Below are 21,004 nucleotides of genomic sequence, written 5' to 3'. Positions count from 1 at the left end.
TAGTTTTAAATACATAACTACAAATAAGAGCAGGTTTTGGACATTACATAACTCAAATAATGGGACAAAGGAAAAACTTAAACAAATTGTATACACATGGAAAGTAAAGGGAATTTGGGAAGGAGGGGTCCTAGGTTGGTTAGCCTACAGGATCACCCCACGCAATGTCCGGTAAACACTCCTCAATGAGGGGCTACACATGACATTAGCGTGTAGTCATCATATCCTGTTCTACCCAAATCCTTCCCCTTGGTCATAGCCTAAGGCGTTCTAGTAACCTTGACAATGTCCTATGCGTGCACTACCCATCCCTTCCTCATGGCCCTGGAGGTATTTTAGGACCTCTAAATTTGGGAAGTTCTAGACAACCCCTAAGATGTTTGGAAAGGAAAAAATTTCTAGGCGACAGGAGAGAACACATAAGACTTAATAGATAAATTCAGAAAGAAGCAATTAAGAGGCCCAAGTTTACCTCCACAAGTAATGCACATAAGCAGCATGTCTCAAACACAAACAAGAGCAATTTTTATTAAAGAAAAGACCTAAACAGGATATCTAAGTGGATCTCAATGAACAACAATATGCAACTTTGTTTTTTATAAACTCGAAGTAAGGTCCTAATCAGTTTGCCTACTGATTTTAAACCTATAATTCATTAAGCAGTAAACACAAACGAAAACAGTTTTCCAGTTTTTATTAGATTGATTACCTAAGGCTTGCCTAGGCGTGGGATCATGCGTAATAGTTACAAAATCATAACAGTTCAAGAGCATGCTGAGAATACAGGGAATGTTACCAGTTTTATTTGAAACAAGATGATCATATGTGAGACTGTTTTTACATCCTTTCATGATTAGTAGTTTAACTAGGCGTGGCTAAGCAAATGCAAACAGAGAGCCTAATACATGATTTCTAAATGCACAGAAATGATAGTTTTTATGACAATGATACTTACATTAACAGAATTCCTAAAGCATGCTCTCTAAATGCACAAAAGAGTTACAGAATTGTTAAAACATGATTTCAGGATGTGCAGGAGTAACATCTTTTGTGTTAATGCTATTTATTGACCTAGGAACGAGATTTCTAAGTGATAAACATGTATTAGTGTCAAATGAGATGCTGAAGCAGTATACGTGAAACCTAAGAGCATGATATCTAGTGCATGACACGATTTGAATGTATTGGTCCTAAAGCAAGGATTCTAATATATAAATAAGGTAAAGCCTATAACATGCTTTCTACCCCAATGATATTGATAGAAATATATAACTACCCTCCCCATTTCACTAGTCATCCCCAATATTCGTTTACAAATAATTATTACAGACCAGCTGAATAAATTACATAAATAGATAAAGAAAAAGAAGAAGTTACACTATAGGGAGCCTGAAGCAGGCCCAAATATACCAAACTGTCCATAGCCTCATATGCCAAAGTTTCATAGCCTTTATTATGTACGGGTGTATTAGAGCTCCCTAAGGACCCAAAGGACCCCGGGCAGTGCTCATACCCAGACTTCATAACCATAATTGAGTAAGTGCAGTATGGAAGAGCCAGCTCCAGTGCATCATAGTTCAGAGGGATCTCATAGGGATCCTAAGGCAGTCACACACTGGAGGGGCAGAACTTAAGGACCTTAGAGTAGAGTGGGAGTTCTTGACATGGTTTAGAAAAGGTTTTAATAGAAGGAAATATTTGAAAAGACTCAGTTGAAATAGTTTATAAGTAGGAGAATTGTTCAGTAAAATAGTTTTTGACAAGAGTTATGTAACAACAAATCAAACATAAAGCCAAAACAGGTTCAACAACACTCAAATAATAAACCTTTATACAAGGGTGATTGGGGGCTGGGAACAGACAGTACAAGTAAACAACATTCTTTGCAATTAAGGGGGTAGCTAATAATGCAAACAATAAGACATGAATTTAGGGGTGCTAATTAGAACATAGTGACAAAATCAGAGATGCTTTAAGGGGTCATGGGATTAGGGATAGCTAATGATGCAACATAGTAATAATCTCAGAACCATACTTGGCAAAGAAAGGTTCATGCTAGAAACTAACTAGCAAGTAAACTAGCATTCAAAGACAAGGTAGAGTCAAATTTAAACAGACTACTAGTTCATAAGACATGCTGATTCTAGAAGTCATAAGACATAACTAGGTGAAGTAATAGGTCAATTACATGTTGACAGCAAAATGATAGATAGAAATAGATTAGGAATATGATCAACTGAAGCAATATGAAACACATTGGTTTGAGAGATTGAATTTAAAATCAGTACATACCAGTAAAGAAAGCAAACGAAAGGTAAAGAACAGGAGAGTGTAATAATTAGCCTTGGCTTGCAGCTGGCTAATTCAGTAATAAAGAAAGCAGAAGCGCCTTTGAGTGTAAGAGAGATGCGAACTAATGTCTGTGTTTCAAAACTGTAGAAGAGAGCAATATATAGTAGTTTGGAAGCTAGGTAAATAAGGTAAGAATCAAATTGTTCAGTAATCATAGAACTCAGAATAAAATCAGTTCGAGTCTTCCATTAATTAAGGGGATTAATTCAAACAGTAAAAAGCAGGTGACAAATAAGGAAAGAAACCATACATAGCTAGAGTATAACAAATAATGAAAGACTTCAAACAATGCAACTATAGAACATGCAATTAGGGCTAGGTTCAGAAAATTCTAGTTAAGGAAATAATCAGTAAAAATCAAGTAACAATGCAAACAAGGTACGGAAAAATTAATTAAGGCAAGCAAATCAATCAAATTGAGTAGAAAGGTAAGAATCGAAGGTTTAAAGGAAAGTGTTCAAATCAAACCAAGAGATAAGGAATTCAGAATATTACATAGCTCAATCAAAGAGAAAGTCATGAAAAGAGTCAGCATGTTTAATATATAAATGAAGTAAGACATAGATAGTCAGGAATCGACACACAACTCTAGCAAAAGATGAAAGTTAAACAATACTGATTCAGTGAGAAAGATGCAAGTTGATGTGAACAGTCAAGATGAACACAAACACATAGAATTAGTAAAAGTTTAGACTAAGAAACTTAGTAGAAGCATATCAAGGCAAGATAGTCACGAGAAATCACAAAAACTCAAAACGAGAACCGGTCAGTCATGCTAATACTCAAAAACCAACGAAGAACCCTAAAAAATTAGGGCTTTCAGCATAGGCGAGTTAAGCTTGTAGTAAACTCATAGAATCAGTCAAAATATGTGAGAAATAGAAGTTTAAACACAAAGAATCATTTAAACAAAGTTTTTAAAAGAAATTCCGAAAACCCTAGTTTTAGAAAAGGTGAAGAAACACTTGAAATCATATGATTCTCGTAAAAAATCTCAAGGATAATGTAAATTACTCATGAAACAAACTCAAACCGTCCTAGATTTGTACAGATCTAGGAGGTATAGAAAAGAAATTTGGGTTTCGAAAGAGACCCATACAGAGATGAAGAAACCTGTTTAAAAACCCATATATCGTAGCAAATATAGAACGACTTCGCTTGAAATCACACTGGAATAGCCATGAACACGCAGGAGATGACCCTAGATGCAAGTCGGCAAGGTCTTGGGCCCTTGAGGGCCTTAGAGAAGGCAAGAACGGCATGAGAGAAGCCATTGGATGCTTGAGAGACGATGAGAGGTCACCGGTGATGGCCGAAGATGGGAGGTCGGCATTTGAAGATTAGGGTTAGGTTGAGAGTGTTTTGAGAGTAGAGAGGATTTTAGGGCGGTGGGGTGGGTTGTAGAATGAATTAGGTTTTGGGGGGTCGATTGTAATTAAAAATGGTAAGAATAAATACGGGTCGTTGATCTCAGAGATCAACGGCCAGGATTAGGGGACCTGGGTCAGGTAAAATTTGTTTGGGGCCTGGGTCGGGTAATTTAATTAGAAATTGGGCTGGGTATTGGGTTGAATTTAGGCTGAAATTGAAATAAATTTGGCTAAGTTTTAAATTACCACTTTCAGTACTATATAATTTATAAAAATAACAAAATGATTTCTCAAAATATTTCGTGTACTGAAAATGATTAAAAATAATTGTTTAATATTTTAAAAATAAAAAAGATCCTTTATGCATTAATAATGTAATTGTGCCTTAATAGGGCTAGTATTGCAATTATATGCAAATTGGCTTAGCAAAATGTAAATGCAATTATAAAAATGCACAAAAAATTATTTAAGAAATATTTTGGCATAAATATAGGATTTAGATGGCTAAATTACCACAACAATAATTTGAAGGATAATTATTGGAAATTTTATAAGTAAAAGGGGAAGAAATAAATCAATTTAAAGCCTTTAAAAATTATAGAAAATTTATAATAAGCTTGGGCATTCTTATATATGCATATATGATATTTTGAAAGTATATATATGTATTAAAAAATATATAGAGAAAAATTGGGTATCAACAGCTGCCCCCTCTTTACTCGGGAAGGATGAAAGAGTTTTCGGGTAAAGAAATGATGGTCAATTTTGACCGGGCAGGATGTTTCGAAATGCAGAGGCTGGACTCCGATCTTCAAGTTGCCTACATATCCCTAGTTTTACAGGAATCAGGCCATGTGTAGTTCTGGGTTTATCGGCGGAATATGCCAATGAAATCTTTGCAAGAACGGACACGAGATGCGAAAGCGGCTATGGTGAGCGATTAAGGTTTGAGATAGTTGAAGGAACTAGAGCGAGATTACTCCTGCTAGGATAGCAGTTGCTTACGGGTCACCTGCAGATAAAAGATGCTATAAACATTTATTTGCAAAAATTTAAACATGATGCAGATTCCCTTTGGACCATGAAGGTTGTCTTTGGACGGCAAAAGATGACATCCTCAGATCATTATGTCTCAGGACATGAATTGTTTAGTGAGGGATTCGCAGGCTATGAAATAATGTAATGATATGCAAATTTGAGGGATCCTCAGGACATGGCATGGTGTCTTTCGGCTATGAGGATGATGCCTTTTAGACTATGATGCCTTCAGATAGATTGGCGATATTTCAGCCCATGATATGCAGTAATGATGTTAACAAGACAAAGCTTAGTCTTGTGAAATGAAGGGTAGAGCTTAGCCCAATTGAAAAGCAAGTAGATAGTACTAGAAATAGAGCAATATTTGTGTGAAGAGGGACAACGCTTAGTCTCATGCAAATGAGGAGGCAAGGATTAGCCTCATGCAAGTATAGAGGCAAGGATTAGCCTCATGCAAGTGGGGAGGCAGAGATTAGCCTCATGCAAGTACGGAGGCAAGGATTAGCCTCATGCAAAATAGGGAGGAAGGAATTAGCCTCAAACAGATATGGAGGCAGGGATTAGCCTCATGCAGGTATAGAGGCAAAGATTAGCCTCATGCAAATATGGAGGCAGGGATTAGCCTCATGCAGATATGGAGGCAAGGATTAGCCTCATGCAAATATGGAGACAGGGATTAGCCTCATGCAGGTAGGGAGGCAAGGATTAGTCTCATGCAAATATGGAGGCAGGGATAAGCCTCATGCAGATATGGAGGAAAGGATTAGCCTCATGCAAATATGGAGGCAGGGATTAGCCTCATGCAAATAAGGAGGTAGGGATTAGCCTCATACAAATATGGAGGCAAGGATTAGCCTCATGCAGGTATGGAGGCAAGGATTAACCTCATGCAGGTGTGGAGGCAAGGATTAGCCTCATACAAATAGGGAGGCAGGGATTAGCCTCATGAAAATATGGAGGCAAGGATTAGCCTCATGGAGGTATGGAGGCAAGGATTAGCCTCATGGAGGTATGGAGGCAAGGATTAGCCTCATGCAGGTGTGGAGGCAAGGATTAGTCTCATACAAATAAGGATACAGGGATTAGCCTCATGCAAATATGGAGGCAGGGATTAGCCTCATGCAGATAGGGAGGCAAAGATTAGCCTCATGCAGATATAGAGGCAAGGATTAGTCTCATGTAGGTATGGAGGCAAGGATTAGCCTCATGCTGGGGTGGAGGAAAGGATTAGCCTCATGCAAATAGGGAGGTAGGGATTAGCCTCATGCAAATATGGAGACAAGGATTAGCCTCATGCAGGTATGGAGGCAAGGATTAGCCTTAATGCAAGTGTAGAGGCAATAATTATCCTCATGCAAATAGGGAGGCAGGGATTAGCCTCATGCAAGTATGGAGGTAAGGATTAGCCTCATGCAAATGAGGAGGCAAGGATTAGCCTTATGCAAATATGGAGGCAGGGATTAGCCTCATGCAGGTATGGAGGTAAGGATTAGCCTCGTGCACGTGTGGAGGCAAGGATTAGCCTCATGTAAATAGGGAGGCAGGGATTAGCCTCATGTAGGTATGGAGGCAAGGATTAACCTCATGTAGGTGTGGAGGCAGGGATTAACCTCATGCAAATAGGGAGGCAGGGATTAACCTCATGCAAATATGAAGGCAAATATTAGCCTCATGCAGGTGTGGAGGCAAGGATTGGCCTCATGCAAATGGGGAGGCAGGTATTAGCTTCATACAAATATGGAGGCAGAGATTAGCCTCATGCAAATATGGAGACAGGGACTAGCCTCATACAGATATGGAGGCAGGGATTAGCCTTATGTAGAGAGTGAATAGTAGGTAAGAGTAGAATATGTCTTAGTTGGATATGTATATTCGGTGTTTGATGGCCTGATTGATGGTAATCTTGCTGCGTGCCTATATTTACGGATGTTATCATTACGTCAGATGTGCTTGCGTTCAAAGAAAAATTGTAAGTTTTATGAGGGGGAGGTTGGTTCGTGCTTCGTCTACTGGCCTTGCTAGGCTTCGTTCTGAAAGCCCTTCCGAGTTCCCATAGGTAACACCTGAGTGTTATGGAAATAGATTTTTCGAAAAATATGCAATTGTTGATAAAAATAGCCTTATTTAGAAATATATTGATACGTTATGTAATTTTGATGAACTAGTGACTGTGTCATATTTCAGAGGCATTGAAGCTTTCTCATGTTAGAATTGTGAGGGTCCTCCTCAAAATACTGCACCAGTTTAGTAGATGATCTTTTGACCGTTTTTGGATAATGGGTCTTGCCGAACCTTCTTCAGAATTTTGAGAATCCTTCTCAAAATTCTGCCCCAATTTCTTAACCAATTTCTAACTTTCTAGCATGATGGCGTTGGCTCGACTTGCTTCAGAATTTTGAGAATTCTGATCTTGGGGGAAATGAAAATTTTATTATGATATGACCGAACACACAGGGCTTCCTACGTATCCCCTCTTAAATGGGAATCAGGTCATGCGTAGTTCAATTATATTAGATGAGGGAATGTGAATAATCTAAGCATAGTATCTCTTGACTGCGTCTCAATTGATTGGTTTTGGCCAGATTTCTCCATCCATTTCTGCGAGTATGAGTGCTCCCCCTGTCAGCACCCTGTGAACCATGTACAGACCTTGCTAGTTGGGAGAGAATTCCCTTTGGCTTCATCTTGATGTGGGAAGATATTCTTCAATACCAACTGACCTGGTGCGAATTGCCGTGGTTTGACCCTTTTGTTGAAAGCTCTGGACATTCTGTGCTGATAAAGTTGGCCATGACACACTGCGTTCATCTTTTTTCCATCGATGAGGGCCAATTGTTCATAGCGGCTCCTTATCCACTTTGCATCGCTGAGTTCAGCTTCTTGTATGACTCTCAAAGAAGGAATCTCTACTTCGGCTGGGATGACAGCTTCGGTACCATAAACCAGCATGTAGGGGGTTGCCCCGGTTGATATGCGAATTGTAGTGTTGTATCCCAATAAAGCAAAAGGTAGCTTCTCATGCCATTGTTTGTCGTTCTCTACCATTTTCCTTAGTATCTTCTTGATGTTTTTGTTGGCAGCTTCTACGGCTCCATTCATCTGAGGTTTGTAGGCTGTGGAATTCTTGTGCTTGATTTTGAAAGTTTCACACATGGCTTTCATCAGATCACTGTTGAGGTTGGCGGCATTATCAGTAACAATGGATTCGGGAACACCGAATCGGTAAACAATTCGATCCTTGACAAAATCTGCGATGACTTTCTTGGTTACAACTTTGTAGGACGCAACCTCTACCCATTTTGTAAAGTAATAAATGGCTACCAGATAAACCTGTGTCCGTTTGAAGTAGTAGGCTCGATCGAACCAATGATATTCATTCCCTAGGCGGTGAATGGCCAAGGTGAGCTTGTTGCTGCTCGTTTGGCTACACTTTTATCATATTGGCATGCACCTAGCATTGAAAGCATTTGTGGACATATTGGATGCAATTTGTCTCCATGGTCATCCAAAAGTAACCGTCCCTGAGTATCTTCTTAGCCAAAACGGAACCATTCATGTGCGGGACACAGGTCCCGGCATGTACATCCTCAAGTAGCTTAGAAGCTTCCTTTATGTCGACACATCTTAGCAATCCCAAATTAGGAGTTCTTCTATATAGATTTCCTCCACTATGTAAGAAGTGATTCGACAATCTCCGGAGTATGCGTTTGTGAGTGTGGTTTGCATGCTCCAGATATTCTCCCTTTGACAAATACTCCTTGATGTCATGGAACCAAGGCTTTCCATCTTTTTCTTCTTTAACATGAGCACAATATATCGGCTGATTATGGATCCTCACTAGAATTGGATCAATGTAATTCTTATCTGGATGTTGTATCTTAGATGACAAGGTGGCCAATGCATTGGCAAACTCATTCTGAAATTATGGGCACGTGTCATAATTCTATCTTTGTGAACCTCTTTCTCAATTCCTGCACATGGTGCATATATGGCAATATCTTGGAATTCTTGGTGGCCCATTCTCCTTGTACCTGGTGCACAAGCAAATCTGAATCACCGATCACCAGTAGCCCCTGAATGTTCATGTCGACTGCCATGTTGAGTCCTAGTATGCAAGCTTCATACTCCGCCATTTTGTTGTTGTAGGCAAATCTGAGTTTAACAGATAGTGGATATTGTTGACCCGTTTTTGATACCAAGACTGCTCCAATACCTACTTCTTTAAAATTTGCATCTCCATCAAAGAACATCCTCCAACCGTCGTATGCTTCGGTAATGTCTTCTCCCATGAATGATACTTCTTCACCAGGAAAATATGTTTTCAAGGGTTTGTATTCTCCTCCCACCGGATTTCAGCAAGGTTATCTGCCAATGCTTGCCCTTTGACCACCTTTTGAGTTACGTAGATGATATCGACCTCACTTAACAGTATTTGCCACTTGGCCAACTTTACAGTCGGCATGGGTTTCTGGAATATGTACTTCAGAGGGTCCATCCTGGATATGAGGTATGTAGTGTAGGCATATAAGTAATGCCTCAATTTTTGAGCTGTCCAGGTCAAAGCACAACACGTTCGTTCAAGAAGAGAGTACCGGGCTTCATAAGGTGTGAACTTCTTACTCAGGTAATATATGACTTGCTCCTTTCTTCCTGTATCGTCATGTTGTCCTAAAACACATCTGAAGGCTCCATCTAATACAGATAGATAAAGTAAAAAAGGTCATCCTGGTTCTTGCGGGACCAGAACTGGCGGTATGGACAGGTACTCCTTGATTTTGTCAAAAGCTTTCTGACAATCCTCTGTCCAACTTGTTTCGACATCCTTCTTTAGCACCTTGAAGATGGGGTCACATATGACTGTGGATTGGGCTATGGAGCGACTGATGTAGTTGTGACGTCCTAGGAAGCTCATCACGTCCTCTTTGCTCTTAGGTGGTGGTAACTCCTGAATAGCCTTGACTTTAGATGGATCTAGCTTGATCCATCTACGTCTAACAATGAATCCCAATAATTTTCCTGCGGGAACCCTGAATGCACACTTTGCGGGATTTAGTTTCAAATTGTACCTCCTTATCCTGTCAAAGAACTTTCTCAGGTTCGCTATGTGATCTGCGGCCCTCTTGGATTTGATAATGACATTGTCCACATAGACCTCTATTTCTTTGTGGATCATGTCATGGAAGATAGTTGTCATGGCTCTCATGTAAGTGGCCCCAGCATTCTTCAAACCGAATGGCATCAACTTGTAACAGTATACACCTCACGGTGTGATGAAAGTTGTTTTCTCTGCATCTTCTTCATCTATCCAGATCTGATGATAGCCCGCGAAGCAATCTACAAAGGATTGGAGTTCATGTTTGGCGCAGTTATTGATCAGGATATTTATATTTGGCAGTGGAAAGACGTCCTTGGCACTTGCTCTGTTTAAATCTCGATAGTCAACACATACTCCGACCTTCCCATCCTTCTTCGGAACTGACACAATGTTAGCTAACCAGGTTGGGTACTAAACCACCCTGAGAACTTTGGCCTTGATCTGCTTGGTAACTTTCTCCTTGATTTTCAAGCTCATGTCTGGTTTGAACTTTCTGAGTTTCTACTTCACTAGCGGACACATGGGATTAGTGGGCAGCTTGTGAGCCACTATGGATATGCTCAAACCGGTCATGTCATCGTATGACCATGCGAAAATGTCCTCATATTGTTTTAGGAAACGAGTGTACTCTTCCTTCTCTGTTGGTGACAAGTGAATGCTGATGTGAGTTTCCTTGACGGTCACGGCATCTCCCAAATTTACTGCTTCGGTTTCGTCCAGATTGGACTTAGGCTTATTCTCAATTTTTTCAACCTCCCTGACAATTTCCTCGGGTATCTCATCTTCTTCATCTGAATCACTATTCTCATGTTGCGTTGCCTCGTTACATGTCACATTCACTGGTTCATCAGGAAAAGTAATAATAACACTGTAGAAAGGAAAAATGTGAAGATAGTAGTGAATAATAAAAAGCAAATGTATTTGATAAAACTGAAAAATCATCTGGACAAAGTACGACCATTTATTTTGAAATAAGTAAATCTTAAAACAAAACTACGGGAAATCTCAAATGCCTAGAATGGCTATAGAAGTAAAAACTGCCAAGCTACCTAGAATGGTGTAGCGGTCCAATTCCTGAGAACAACTCCCTTCTTTACGGTCTGAATGGTGAGGCTTTCTTTCTCCTTCTCTTCAATTATGGCACTGCAGTCCATGTCCTCATCCTCCAAGAACAAATTCTTCAACCCAGCTAGTGCTTCCTCTTCTGCAGTCCCCCATATTGTATCAGCTTGGTGAAAAGCTTGTTCCAAGCATGGCACTGGTTGTCGGAGAGGGTAGTACGGTCCAAGCCATGGAGGCGACCAATTTCTATACTCTTTCCATGTGTACTGGTATCCGAGCCCAAATGTGGTACCATGATTTTTCAGCTGTATCGGTTTAGTGATACCTTGAAGGTTCTTTCCTAATCCCTTGCCGGGTTCATATCCAGACCAAGCCAGTATACTTTCTATTTTTCCACTCCACCATTTATCCTTCTCGACGGCGTTGACCCATTCAATGTGATGATATGTTTCCCCTCCAAGCCTTATTCTATGTCCAATGGCAGGGATGGTTTGACTAGTGTAAATGGGATTACTCCCGTCTGCGTGAATGATCACCTCCTGACAATTCCATTCGAATTTCACGGCTTGATGTAGTGTGGAAGGCACGGCCTCAGTGGCATGGATCCATGGTCGGCCAACAAATGATTATATGAGGCTAGTATGTCAAGCAACTGAAACTCAACATCGAACTAGGTTGGCCCCATTTGTAAGCAAAGGTTGATTTTCCCGATTGTGGCCCTTTGAGACACATAAAAGGCTTTCACGTTCATGCTTCCTACTCGTATTTTGTGGAAATCTTTGTCCAACCTTTTCAGAGTGTCTAACGGACAAATATTTAGGCTTGAACCTCCGTCAACCAGGACCCTGGTAATGAACTTGTCTTCAAATTGCACTGTAATAAGCAATGCTCGATTGTGATTCAACCCCTCAGGCGGTAGCTCATCTCGTGGAAGATAATCTTATGACTTTCCAGTACTTGCTCTACCATATTGGCCATTTCTCTACCAGTGATGTTTTTGGGTACATAAGCTTCGCTCAGCACTTTCATTAAAGAGTAATTATGCGCCTCTAAATTTTGCAACAATGACAGGATAAATATCTGAGCTGGGGTTTTGTTCAGATGGTCAACGACAGAATACTCATTTGCTTGTACTTTCCTCCACAGGTCTTTTGGCCCTATCTCAATGATAGACTGCTTAGTAGTGGCATCCTTACTTGAACCTCCCAAATGTTCAGGTGTATAGACCCTTCCGGTCCTAGTCATTCCTTGTGCAGTATCAAATTTCTCTACCTTGGCTTTCCCTTTTTGCTGAGCCTCGGCAACATAATCCCAGGGTATTGCTTTTGAGTTTAATGGAGGTGTGTTTGATACTTTCATAGTGAAAGGTGTGACCACTTCTACTTCAAATGGAGCGGGGGTGGCCGTAGGCGGAACCACCTCTACCTCGAATGGAACTGATGTAGTTACCTCAACCTCGATTGGTGACTAAGTCTATACCACGATAGGAGTAAGTGTGACTGCAACTTTAAAGTCATCACCTTCTCAAATAAGCCCAATCGACCCCTTAGGGTCCTACTCTTCGTTCATCTCTATCACATGTACTTCACCACCTCTATGATTAGGGAGGGGGTTATCACGGACATTAGGTGCGACTTCCTTTGCCTGTATGACCTTGTTGTCAATCAACGTCTGGATCTTATCCTTCAATGTTCGACACTCAGCAGTGGTGTGCCCCTTCATACCAGAATGGTACGCACAAGTTTTGTTCGGATTAACCCATTGGGATGGGTTTTCTAATTCCACAACGGGAACAAGAGTGACGTAACCCACAACTTTCAACCTTTCATACAACTGGTCGATGGGCTCAGCAATGGCGGTGTATTGTCTGGGTGGCTTGCGGTCAAAGTTGGGTCTTGGTCTTGGAAAGTTTTGGCAAGTTGGAGGTGATTGGAAATGGGGTAGTTGGGAGCTATAGGTGTGGTGGACAGTGGCTAGTTGGAAATATCTGGGAGATGAGGGTTGATATGTGGGTGGTGGTGCTTCGTATGTGGGTGGAGGTGTCTGATATATGGGTGGAGGTGTTTGATATGTAGGTGGAGGTGTTTAATAGGTAAGTAGAGATTTCGGGCCCTAAGCCACCATAACTGCCCCAACATCTTTGTTCTTTGATATGCCGCCTAATTGTAATACCTTATTTGTGGCCTGTAGTGCCTCAAAATTCGTTACCACCCTGCTCTTGATTCCTTCTTCGATCCTTTCTCAAAGCTTGATGATATCAGAGAACTTATGATTTTCAATTGTCACACCTCCTTTTTACCACCCCAGAGAGGGGTATAAGGGAGTTTTTCCCATTTAAGTGACAATCAAAACGGGATTATTTATTTAAAAATCAGAGTCGCCACTTGGAATAATTTATTGTGTCCCAAGTCACCGGTTTGAAATCCCGAATCGAGGAGTTTGACTTTATTTACGATCTGCGAACACAGAAATCCGAGTAAGGAATTATGTTAACCCGGGAGAAGGTGTTAGGCATTCCCGAGTTTTGTGGTTTTAGCACGATCGCTTTAATCATACTTGGCTTAAACAAATCGTCTAATTACTTATTTTAGAACCTATGTGCATTTGCCCCCTTTTTTTATTAAGAAATTATCTTGAAACAGGTCACGCGCACGTGTACCCATTTGTTTGGCGCATCAAAATCATGTCACGGGAACGTGTCCATAATTAATAACGCTTTATTATTATTAAGAATGTTTGGTCGAAGTTGCGCGAATGCATACCGCAATTTTACTTTTTTAAGATCGTAATTAGGTCACGCGAACGTGTACACAACCACGATAGTATATTAAACGTGCCTAAATCAAGCTACGAATATTCGTGTTTATCTAGCAGCTCAAAGTCTTTGGAATTATCAAGTCCAAATACCAAGACCCCAATACTACTTTGAATCACTAACATTTCAATTAACGCCCTACAACACACATAACATTTTTCAAGATCAAAGATCCATGACATTTCGAACAACTCATTCTTCTTCTTTATTCTTTCTCTTTTTTTTTAAATTAAAATAATGATAACAAATAATAATTCAAACCAAACTAACTACATGATCAGTCTAGTAATGTCACCACAAGGCAATTATATATCAAATTATGGAATCATAACACACAAGAATAATCAAACCCAAATAACAAGAAAAAGTAAATCAAACATGATATGGTCCATAAATGTATAAAGCAAACTTTACAAATAATTAGACTACTAACGTTAAGGAGAACGAATAGATGCACCGTCAATGGTCTTTAACGATTTTTATTTGGAAATACAAGTAAAAGCCGGCGACCGGAGACCTCAACGGAAACCTCGACACACTCATCGTCAATTCAAACAGAATTAATGACCACCGAACGGACCTCAAATAAACTCCGTCGAGGCGTGAAATGGGAATCGATCAGATCCGCGATGGCGAGCCTTGGTAGTGGTGGCTACAGACGAGTCTGGCAGGCGGGTGGTTGGTGACGAAGTGGCTGCTCGTTCTCTGAAAGTGTGGAGTGGTCGCTCTGTTTCAAGAGGAGATTTGGGAGGGCTGGTTCGTCGGTTGTTTGAACAAGAAGCAGAACGATGGGGGATGAAGAAGCACCAACAACTTTCGATGAAGAAGGAGCAGCAACTTTCGAAGAAGAAGGAGCTCAAGAGTTTTTGTAGATCTTTTTCAAATAAAAAAAATGGCTGAGCATTAGGTCTTTTGGTTAGCTTCTTCATTTTTGTGTCCAAAACGACTAACTTCTCACCCTGTTAGGTTCTGATGTGTTCTTTCTTCATTCTTCATGAAGAAGAAGAATATAGGTTTTTGTTTTTTCTTTTTTTTTCTACCCAGAAAACGGCTCCCCTTAGGGTGTATATGTCTAAGATCTTAGGCGTATGTTTTGTGTATTTTCAGCTCCTAGGGATCTTAGGCGTTTTAGGTTAGCTTCCTTTTTTTAGGTTTAGGTTTAGGACTATATTTAGGTAGGGGGTATGGGTTTGATATTATTGGGCCTTAAAATTGGGTCAAAGACTAAAAAAAATAGGCTACAAGATTAAAATGGTATAAACCAACCCAAAACTAACTCTTCCTTTTAAATATACAATTTATAATATAAAAATATAAAACTAATCTCAATTAATTAAACTAAACTATATTAAAACATGAAAATATTTTTTTGTTTTCAAGATTATATAAAAATAAAAATAAAGTACTATTTTTGTATATTGTTTTATTTAAATTTACGAAAGATACATAAACTAAAATATTTTTTGTAATTTTTATGACGAAATAAAGTAAAAAAAAGTCAAAATTAGTTGAAATAAAGATATTAGGCCTAAACTAAATATTTACATGCTAAAATATAAAAAATCTTGGGGAGGGTAAAAAAATCACATGTCTACAGCTGCCCCTCTTTGACTGGGAACGCGAAGAGTTTTCAGACAAAGAACGACTAGACAGGTTTTTTGCCAACCCTTATTTTGAGAGACCAAAAGCTAAAAGAAAGGAGAATGTGACTGAGCTCTGGTATCTGAGATGCCTACACATCCTTGGCTACAAGGGAATCAGGCCACGTGTAGTTCAGAAGTGAGTGAGATGATGGAGTATACTAAGGTGGAGAGCCTGTCGAAGTTCCCTTCCGTCGAGGTTCCGGTCCGCGGTCCTGTTATTACATCAAAAATCAATAAATGAAAAAAACTAGCTAAGCTTGTCAACTATGAGTTACAAGATTCCTATCAATAAGTCTTCTGAAGCTTGATCTTGAGTCTTGAATGGCTCATTATGCAGACTCTAGATTTGAACCTTGATGCTTGTTAGCTGTAGATGCTAGATCACTCTTCTTCAGCTTTTCGGATCAAGATCGGACATGTGGTGCTTGTGACTTCAACCACGTCTTGAGAAGTTCACATCTTTCTCTATTTCTGTATTTTGGATTCACTTCTTTTTTTTTCTTTTTCCCCTCTTTTTTTTATTCTGGATTGTGACTACTTCTGTTGGTCATCTCGGACTATTGACCTGCATTCTTGCCGTGAGCTTCTTTTGTTGCTGACTTGAATTGCATTCTGAAGTGAATTCCCTTGTTTTTAAGGTGGGTGCCTGATTGCCAAAACTTAAACTGTCTTCCTTCGAAACTTGAACTGCCTTCCCTTATTCTCCAGGTAGGCGCCCGATTGCTGAAACTCGAACTGCTTTTCCCTGAAACTTGAGCTGCTTTCCCTTGTTCTCCATGTGGGCTCCTGATTGTTGAACATGAACTTTTTTCCTTTGAAACTTGAGCTATTTTCCCTTGTTCTCCAGGTGGGCGCCTGACTGCTGAAGCTCGTACTGCTTTTCCCTGAAACTTGAGCGACTTTCCCTTGTTCTCTAGGTGGGCGCCTAATTGTTGAACCTGAACCACTTTCCTTTGAAACTACTTTCCTTTGAAACTTGAGTTGTTTTCCCTTGTTCTCCAAGTGGGTGCCTGATTGCTGAACCTAAACCGCTTTCCTTTGAAACTGCTTTCCCTTGAAACTTGAACTGTCTTCCCTTGTTCTCCAAGTGGGCGCCTGATTCCTGAACATCGAACTGACTCCTCTTGAAACTTGAGCTGCTTTCCTTCGAAACTGCTTTCCCTTGAAACTTGAACTGTCTTCCCTTGTTCTCCAGGTGGGTGCTTGATTGCTGAAACTCGAACTGCTTTTCCCTGAAACTTGAACTGCTTTCCCTTGTTCTCCAGGTGGGCACCTGATTGCTGAACTTGACATGTCTTCCTTCGGAACTTGAGCCATTTTCCCTTGTTCTCCAAGTGGGCACCTGATTGCTGAACTTGAACCGCTTTCCTTGAAACTCGAATCATTTTCCATTGTTTTCCAGGTGGGCGCCTGACTGCTGGACTTGACCCATCTCCTTTTGTTACTTGAAACTATTTTCCCTTGAAGCTTGAACCATTTTCCTTTTTCTCCAGGTGGGCTCCTGATTGCTGAGCTTGACCCGCTTTCCTTTGAACTTGTGTCGTCTTCCCTTGTCTCTAGGTGGGCGCCTGATTGCAATAAAACAGACAAAACACAAGAAATTTTTCTGCCCTAGTTTGATATTGGAAAAATCTATGAGTGTTAACCAAGTCTTGTTATCAAAATAAGTTCTAATCCAAATTCCCTTATCCTGGAAAATTTCAAACCAAGTCTCATCTCAAAAGTGAAAAACTTAAATGCTAAATTATACTACCCAAAAGTAAAACTCTCATCAGACCTTGTCACTTGCGAGGGTCTCAAAATATTACTAAATCCTGTTATCCAGGAGGGTACTAGAAACTTACTGCCGAGCCTATCAAGCACCTGCTTTCCTCACAGAGGGTTTCTCCAGAACAACCAAATTTCCTGCCCCTATTTCAATCAAAGAAAACTTGTGAGTTTAAGCATGGTGGTTGGTTTGCGGCCTTGACTTTGAGGGCGATTTCTCCTTCACTTCCCATGATAACTGCGATTTCAACTCGAAAGAACTTGCCTGTTTATTGACTGACCAATTTCTCTGTCACTCTTATCACGGAAAATACCTCTGATCCGTTCAAACCCAATACCATTCATCTGTTGCATTGTGCTTATGTATTGACATATACTGAACCTTTGTGTTTCACATGAATCCCAAAGCACGTCAATTGCCATCCACTTAGTGTGCATGCTGTTCTTTCCTAACTTAAACCACCGGCCTTGGCCTTGAGGTTTATTGCTCCTTCACTCGCCATGATAACTTTGATTTCTGCTTGGAAGACCTTGCTTGTCATTGGTTAACCACTTTCTCTGTCAACCTTATCACAGAAAATACCTTTGTTGTGTTCACCCAAAATCCTCTATCTGTTGCATTGTTCATGAATTGACATATACCAAACCTTTGTATTTCACATGAACCCCAAAGCACGTTTATTGTTACCAACTCAGTGCGCATACTGATCTTTCTTGTCTTATACCACTTTGATGCACTAGCCAGACTCCGCTTTGTGCAATTAGAAAGTTGGTAGCATATTTTGAAGTCATTTCTCACTTATTTTGACCATCACTCATAAGAGGACTTGAACAACAAAAGGAGCAGAGTAAGGGACAATGGAAAGACATGAGATCTAGCAAGAAAACTATAAAGTAGAAACTTATCAAATGTGGATACCAACTCTAATGACCATGGCACACTTTTTTAGATTAGTGGCCTAATCTGCCAAGAAAATCTAATGTTCAACTCTTGTTGTACCTCTTCACCGTGAAACTGGGCTTCAATGCTCCGATTATTCTATCTGATTCACGATCCTTGTTCGACTTGTGATGCCCGAAAGGTTTTCACCATCAAGCCTCTCTTATTTTGTTCTTTCTCTCAACTCACCATCGTCTTATGGTGCCTATGCAGGTTTTCACCAATAAGACTCTCCCATTTTATTCTTTTCTTTTTATTTCCTCTGATTCCATAGATGACAAGGCATTACCCATAGTAAAAACATCATGTGTTCCTGGCATGTCTAGCTCGCCACTCTTAAAGATTATCTGGGAGGTCTTTATTGGATCGTAATATGGCTTTTGGACAGGGTTAGAAAGAAAAGATATCATAAAAGCTCAAAACAACTAAGATAATAGGGTTAATTTATTTACAACTTTTTGAATCCATTTTAAAAACTTTGCCCTAGTTTCTGAAGAAAGGGAATCTGATTCTTTTTTTTTGAGATGAAATTTCTAAGAAATACTGCCCCACTTTCGACTTTGTGGGATTATGAAATATATTTTTTTGGTATTACCGAACCCTAAGGCTGCTTATGTATCTTGTGGTGATAAGAATCAGGTCAAACGTAGTTCACACGATTATTTTTGTTACTATTTTCCTTTTTCTTTTTCTTCTTCCTTCTTTTTTTCTTTTTCTTTTTCTTTTTCTTTTTTATTTTTTTTCTTTATCTCTATTTTTCTCTTTTTTTTTGAATTTTTCTTTTGGAATGAACTTTCTAAAATAAACCTATTGGGACATGAACTTTTTTTTTGTATGACTCTAACTTGATTCCAAAAGAGGGAAGGTCAAACAAATCAGTACAGTCTCAAAAGGGTATCGAATGATATAAGTGTTTGGGTAGCTGAAAGAGGGCCTCCCAATTCCTGAAAATGCCAAGTACAACACATACAACTTGAGGATTAAAGATCATGCATAATATTTCTTTTGCGGCTTCGACATTGATATCATTGATATGCCTTCCACTTTTCTTTAGCACCTTGTCAAGTACAGAACCCTCGTTGGTTGATTCCCTCTTCATAATGGATATCCTCCGTCAATTTGGAGAAAACTTTCTTGACTTTATTGTGTAACTTGAGATGCACTTGAACTCAAAGTTTCTTGCTTCAAATTGTTGGGACGCACTCTCTTCAAACTTTCCAAACTATCTGCCTCAGTTTCACATGGTTCGAGCTTCAAATGATCTCAAAATGCCCACATCTGTACTTATTTCCCTCAAGTGTCCCTATCATCCTCAAAATTGTTTCATTGCTTCATGATTAAACTAAATTTTAAGACCAGGCCTAGAATTATGTGTGCATGTCATATCACAAGAGCCAGCATGAAAAGAACTATAAAGGAGAAGAGAACTGAACAAAAAATGACTAGAAATAACAGAAAATAGAAAATTGCATTGGATAGGCAACGAAAGGGTTTGAACAACAAAACAAGCAAAACAAACTGGGGTTACAATCCTGGAACAAGCCTAGACAACACTAAACGAGTCACTACGACTAAACAAACTAGGCAAAATAAAAGGATAGAAGGGTTTGAGTCACAAGACAATATCCAGATTACAACCCTGAAATAACTCGGTCAACAAAAATGACAATGAAATGAACCACCAAGACTCCTCCCTGGCTAGCCAAGAAAGGAGCATATTCCAATCACCAAGCTTAACATCTTATACACTGAGTTCTGTATCAGCAGTACTAGGACCTTCACAAGTCTCCATCACATTAACCTTAGCAAATTTCTTTTGGGTCCCTTTTGTCGGCTCGTTCTTAAGATCAACTTCTGGAACCGAGACTGATAGCGCTGAAAACTTTGCGGCAAGTGGCCCTCTGAGGATCTCAGAAGAATTCTCATATTAATTTTCAACACAAATCATACCCACCATATGCGCCTCATTATGAACAGGCGATGGACTTTGGCTAGCATCTACTGCATCTGGATTTTGCACGATAATGTCGCCTGCATCAATAAGCTTTTGAAATGCTCTTTTCAGATGCCAACACTTTTCTATGTTGTGACCCGGGGCATTAGAGCAATATGTGTACCTTTGAGAATAATCAAAATTCTTTGGATGAGGGTTCGACATTTTTATCTGAATCAGCTTCAACATGTCCAATTGCCTAAACTTTTGGAACAAATTGGCATATGATTCTCCAATAGGATTGAAAGTCTTTTCTTTTTTCTATTGCCTTTTCATTTTGTACTCTGGCCTAGGTTGGAACCTTTAGCTAGTAGGTGGTTGATATGCTTGAGGAGGAGGGTAGGATATTTGCGAAAATGGTGCAGGCCACCGCAGGTCCTGTGGATGTGGAGAATATGGTGGTGCATTGTGGATGGAGTACTATGAAGGTATGGTGTGACTTTGGGAATTTTGTAGAGAGAAGTATCATTGGGGATGATTATCTGGAGCATAGGGATATCCATGTGGTTGATATTGAGGCTGAAAGCATTGAGCAGGAATGCCCACTAGATCTTGTCGTTGGCGGGGCTCAACAACATCTTTTCTATTTCTCTTTCTTCCACCCAAACTTACTGAGATGTTCTGAACGTCTTTTGTAGTATCTTTCAATGCAGAATAACTCATGATTTTTCTTGACTTGATTAATTCCTCTACCACCTCCCCCATTTTTACCATATCACTGAAAGGTTTACCCAAGGCCGGGATCAAATGACTAAAGTAGGTGGGCCCCTGGGCTTGTAGGAAAAGCTCAGTCATTTCTTCTTCACTAACTGTGGGGCTGACCCGAGCAGCTTGTTCCCTCCATCAGAGCCCAAACTCCCTAAAACTTTCCTCGGGTTTCTTTTCCATCTTAGATAGGGAGGAGTGGTATGGGATAATTTCTAGATTGT

Source organism: Nicotiana tabacum, chromosome 6 (assembly GCF_000715075.1).
Source record: "Nicotiana tabacum cultivar K326 chromosome 6, ASM71507v2, whole genome shotgun sequence".
In the NCBI taxonomy this organism is placed as follows: domain Eukaryota; kingdom Viridiplantae; phylum Streptophyta; class Magnoliopsida; order Solanales; family Solanaceae; genus Nicotiana; species Nicotiana tabacum.
Note: the sequence above shows the minus strand (reverse complement) of the source record.